Source organism: Lissotriton vulgaris, chromosome 12 (genome assembly GCF_964263255.1).
Source record: "Lissotriton vulgaris chromosome 12, aLisVul1.2, whole genome shotgun sequence".
Lineage (NCBI taxonomy): Eukaryota > Metazoa > Chordata > Amphibia > Caudata > Salamandridae > Lissotriton > Lissotriton vulgaris.
Window position 1 is genome coordinate 80683805 of NC_141700.1, and position 6461 is coordinate 80690265.

Here is a 6461-nt window from a genome sequence, read left to right on the forward strand (position 1 = left end):
GTAGTAGTAAAATCACAATAAAATACTTTGTTGGTGATAGTAGAGTTGTTTTCTCTGTACAGTCATTCACTCATACAATCTGTAATTCCATAAGCATGTTTTCTCCCATTGCTTGTACTGTATCGTGGGGTGATATCTCACTGTAGTAATAAATGGGTGAACATACAATTATTACAAGACTGGCTGAAAATTGTGATTTCCAGGATGCATTTATATTTCACTGCATAGCATACTTGTTAATAGATATGAGTTATGAATATGGGTTCTTTACCCACTATTAGGAGTTTCCATCGTTTTAAGATAATGTTACTCACTGCTGTTGCAAGAAGTCCAATTTCTCAGGCTGCTAGTATTTTTAACTAGTGAAAAAATTGCTTTTTTATCTTAACTAAATAATGACAGGCCAACATTTTTTAATTGACTTGAAATGATAATAACAGACATATAAAAGTAGACAGTGCTGGCTGATAAGAAGAAGAAGGCCCATGTGCTCCATCATATGCCTTGTTCATAGGTGAAGCAAACAGCCAAAAAAGACCATTCCCATCATGACAATAAACACAGAAAAAACATCTTATGAAGTTCGTCATTCTGTTAGAAAGAACAGTAACCATTTGGTCACTGTACCCAGAGGAATAAAATGTACAACTCACTTCGAATTGTACATCAATATTCTTTATTGATCTAACAATTGATAATAAAATCACTCAGTTTTTCAAATCCAAATCTAAATTGAATCCTTCAGTGGGGTTAAGATCGATTAAAGTCAGATAGTGAGCACGGGACACATGCCTGGATATACATAATTTGGCATCTTCAGTGGGATTCCAGTGGAATATGGGGCAAGGGACTGGGCAGACTCATCAAACTGAAGAGGTCACAAAGACAATACAAAAAAGTGATGAATATAATGCATGCCATATTCTCAGTCATTGGAAATGACTCTAGGTCGCATTGCAGTCCATCATTTTTTTGCTCACCATGCACATCAGATTAGACCCACCCATATTCAAATCAGCCTTGATCCTACTCCAATAGGAACAGCACAGCCCAAACGGCGACAACAGGTCCTTTCCGACCAGAACACAAGCAGACAAAGACCCAAACCAAGGGTGAAACAGACCTCAGGTTGCTTGTATTCTGGTTCAGGAAGGACCTGGCTCACTCTTTTTTATGTACTTTAGTTTACATTGGGGACAAAGTTTAAAAAGTGTTAGCATTTTGTACATGTACATGTGTACTTGTACATTCTGAAATTTTCAAATGTAATTGTCTCATGGCTTCTGAACCAGCCAACTCCTTATTTCTCAACATCCCCATGCCAACTACGTCTGAAATCTTTCACCATCTACTTCTCAACTCTCACCTAAGGCATATCTCAAACAGCGGTCATGGTGTTTCCTGTCATTTCCTCCTAAGGGGAGTGCAAGAATTGTAGTCAGTCACTTGCGAGAGACGCATTTTGCAAGCCAGTGTCTGAGTCTGCAATCTCAATTAGCGAACTGGAGAGAACCCCGGTCTGTCCAATGTACAGCAATATGAGGTCTGTGACTCAGGAAACAACAGTGGAGCTCCAGAAATTGAAACTGAAATGGATCTGTCTGTCCATTCTTCTGGCTATCTATCTCTCCTGATGGTTCCAAATCTCAAGCCTGTTGAGAAGGGCATCAAATGGACTTCTGTGATTGCTTCATATACATCATGGCCCATTTCCAGTGACAACTAGGACTAGAAAACTAAAATGCCTCCTGAATAGACAACTGTGACATTGAGAGATTCACAGCTTCATCAATTCTTTCTTACTTGTGAAGTTTGAAGCTTGTATTATAATTGTAATTGTAACTATATAGCGCTTACAACCCTGGATGAGGCACTAAATTGCTTTACGCAAAGCAGAACGCTGCTCCGGAATCTAAGGTTACCGGTTTATAAAGCGGTTACTGGTCATTGTTGTTTAGTGGGATGATATACCCAAAAGAATGGGAACACAAGCTTGGTAATACTTCCTCCCTACAAAACAATCACCACACACCAGCATAACTAAGCGTCCACAGCTCCATGGTAAGGTTTCTTATGAGTGTTTCTTTAGAACACAACCATTGGTTGTTAAAAATACCAATTCTCACCCACAAATAGTGGCTCTAAATCCGAACAATGTTTTTGTTGGGATGGGTTCAACTATTCCCATGATAGCACTTACAACTGTGTCATTGGAGATGAAATTGCCTTGGAAATGTCTATATTTTATTGCCTTTGTTTTTTTTAGACATGATTAAAAATTTACAGAAGGAAATGGGAATTGAATAATTGACAAAAAGGTCAGGTGACTTTCATTAGAACTGAATTATTACCTACGTGAGGCAACAATTTGAAGTCAAGGTCAATGTTAGTTTGCAGAGTTTTAAGAATACAGAGGAGGTGTTTTGAGATTACATGTGATCTGACTATGCAATCCTGTATATAGAAACACAATTATTTGCTGTGAGATAGTGCTATATTTTGGACTTTTAATAAGTACCAGAATCTTCCAAGCAGTCCATCCACTGCTAAGCGCCCGCTAGACCACCGTTTCAGCAAGTAAAGGAGATCAGGCCAGGGGTTGGAAATCTAGACTGAAGGCTGGGCTCACAGAGGGAAATATCGAGAGCTTTAGGCTTCACCCAAAGGAAGCAGTGACTTCAATATCATAGCAAAGTAAGCGACTGTTCAGGGTAAATAAAGGAAATGCCATAAAGAAGATTCTTCAAATGCTGGAGTAATTGGTTTCTGATGTTCACTCTTAAAGTTTGGCTCACAGTATTAGCTACAAAAGTTAAATGGGCTCCATTTTTGATGGCACCTGATATGGGTGAGGATAGCTTCAGCAGACAGTGGACGTATTTTACCTGCATTCCTGTGCCTGGAGAATGGAGACCCATACACGGAAGCAGCTAGGATGTAGACAAGGCTAACTTTATAAATTCCATAAAAACTTTGTTAGCTACACAGACTGCATCAGTCCTTTCTAAGCACCGCTATTTGGTGGACTTCAGTGATATAAATGTGCCTGCAGTTTCTATTGTTTAAGGTGAGTAAGTGTCTGGGCCAGGCCTGCTCTTCTAAGATTTAAAAATAGTGGCTCCTTATTTGCCCATCACAGTAGCCAGAGTCCTCACCAATTGCCACATGGGGCTGCAAGAAGCAGTGGGGTGCTCCTGCAACTCAGCATCAGTACCATGAAGATACCATCACCAGCACTTCCCACGTCGGTGCCCCACCACCCACCCGCTCTCTGCACTATCCCTCCATCTTGAGGCCACACTCCCAACCCCGGTAAACCTCCTTTCTCCTGAGTCCCTGCTCCTTCCTCAGAGCTCAAGCAACTGCTTCTGTCACTCATCCTGCGTACTATCCACATTCCATGGCATACTTTGCATGGTGTTTAAGTGGCAGCTAGGATAACTAAGAAATGCATACCAAAAGTTATTTTGCAAACTGATAATGCAGTCTTGGTCAGTAATATTTGAAGAAAGATCCTTGGCAGTTTATCCACATAAAACACCCTGCAAACTGACATTTTTAGAATACTTTTCCTGCAAAAATAAATGGAAGCATTTAATCAGAGATGTAGTCAATATACTTTTAATACCGTACAGTTTATGAAGTTGCTAAATAATTGAATTTGTGAATTATAATTCTGCACACTTCTAGTTGTCTCCTCATTAATTTAATTGGACGGATTCTAGAAACAAATGCATGATCGTGGGACAGGCCACCTCAGACCCAGAACCCTAAGGCCTTCCCCACTGACAATATAATATCCCTCTTTACTAAGCCCTTCTCCTTTCAAGCTTCATCTCTTTCTGCATTTCCTCTCAAGCCCCCACAAATGATCTTTACCTGGCTGCTAAACAACAATGTACACTAAATCTGTTACTTAATGCCAGTAAAACTGTATGTGGTGTAAGGCCAGACTAGTGGGTTACATAGAGAACAGGATTAACCACTACCAGAAGCACAGCAAGAGTAACATTACATGTATTTGCAAAGTGCGCGTTAACCCTTGGGCCTCTTGTTGCTGTAGAAACAGATGTTTACAGTTACCTAACGCTACAGTAGTCTTATCATCACCCTCAAATAGATGAAAGGCTGAGTGGATTACCAGTTTCAACCCTGTGATCAAGGGATCAAATACAGATCCCTAAAATGTATCTATTAGTCCACTTAACCATAGACCGGCTTCTGTGTAGTACCAAATATTTTTCCTTTTTCTTTTTTTGGAGTTTGATATAGTTCAAACTTGGCCCAAGGTCATTAGCGGGCTTTACATGAACACATGATTACATTTCACCTTTTTTTTTAAAGAATTGTACAGATTAAGTAATATGCTCAGAATCACAAGATCACTTGAACCTGTTTTAGCACCTATGGCTGATAGGCAACATCTTCCCAAGTGAATATTAATTTGCTCAAAGTGGAAATGTTTTGTTCAAAAGCATCAAGTGTCACATCTAGTCATAGACCTGCACTGGCCTATCAATCCAGCCATGGTTGCCAATCTGGATTGCTACTGTCATCCGTACTTACCTTTAATGATGCAGCTGTTTTATCCTTCTGCTCTGGTGCTGCCCTGCAGTTGCTCTTCTGTCGGTATAAACCTGCACCCCAGTCCTATTATTTGGCCCCTGGTATCACTTCGGATGGTCCAGTTCTTCTCGATGATAGAGCAGAGCTCAGCTTCTAAGGGCACACCCGCCAGTTTGCAGACCATGGGATGTTCTGCTGCTCACACATCTCTCACAGACTTCTCTTTATGAATGTGTGGTTCTATCAACTTCCCCTTTTCTATTGTGGCTGAAGGAAGTTTTGAAAATCATGTAGCCTTAAAGGGGCCATCGGATGAATGATGTCACAAGAAGTCTCAAATCCCAGACAGAAGTCATTTAACAAGTGATGTAAGTGGTGCAGGACTGGTAGCGAGAGAGCTGATTTTTACATCACTGGATGACCATTTAAGAAGTCAATACAGTGTCGCGTCTACCTGCAGTGGGGCCAGTTTGCCAGTTCGCTCTGAGTGGCACAGCCCTGAAATTGCCCAGACAAGCAAACAGACCAAACTCATTATCACAATTGCATTAATGCATAAACTGGATCCAGACCAAGTAAAGTGTTAGCACGCAGTTTTTTAATAGAAGAAAGTTATGCCACAGTTGTATTAAACAAGGTAATGGGTTACCTTACGGGTGTTCCAAAGATAGTCAGTGATGATGCAACCTAAACTGACTACCAGTCTTCTTAGCCAACAAGCATCACAGCAACGTACAACTAATGCAATACTCAAACTGCTTTGAATGAGTTTACCCCATCTCTGGAGACCGAAGTCCAAGGGATTGTAGCTCTCACCAACAATGAACTGAAAACAGGGCAAAAACAGGGCTGCTGCCCTGTCTTAGAACTCTCTCAGGGAAGTCTGGGGCACCGTTCCAATTACCAGGCCAGGCAAATGATTAGAGAGGTATTGCCACTAGGCCCCTCTCCTGGGAACATTTTCCTGGGAAACAGCGTTTACATTGCTGTTCCCACAATGAATGGCTTTACAACGTGGTCGTTACAACAACTGCGTTGTTACCATGAAAGCCATTACATCGCAAGTCGTAACAACGACTTGCTGTAGGGGGGTGCAACACCAGGGAATGTATTGGATTTTAAATCCAAGACCTTACCTGCTGTTGCAGAAACTGGAGTAGGAATAGTAATTCCAGTACACCCCCTAGAGCAAGTCGTTGTTACGACCTGTGATGTAATGGCTTGCGTGGTAACAATGTTGTAAAGCCATGCGATGTGAATGTATGCGTTGTAATGTCATACATTCCATTTTCCTAGTTTATTTCAATAGTTGATTACCTATGCGTACTGAGGATGGTCTCATGTATTTGGTGGCAACAGTGACTGACACGTTGACTACATCTCTGCCCTGGATAAAGTCAAATGCCACACAGTCGACAATTAAAAAGAGTTTATAGACACTGTTTATGTTTATAGTGCAGTAAAACCTATATGTACCCTACATTGTTGTGGGAGCATTGAGTACATTTCTGGACAAATATGTGTTCATTCAAATTAAACTAGAGTTTTAGTATTGAAACAACATTACCCATAAATGATTAAATGTGATACTTCAAGCGATGCACACTATTCTCGATACGTCCATATATACGTACAGACTTACTGGTTTACTCCATTACGTACGTCACAGGGTAAGTTGCCCCGTACATTTACCAATGTGATTCATTCATTCACAACTCTCGAAGTAAGTTCTACTGGGGTTTTGTTTGGGTGAAATTTTCTTGTATGTTGGATGTACCCTGACTCTCAAGGGGCATTTGGGGTGCCATTTAGTGGTATTACTTACAACAAGAACCCTTCCATTAATAAAGAGCACGCACATTAACCATCTCCAGAAAAGGCAAGCAGAAGGGTGG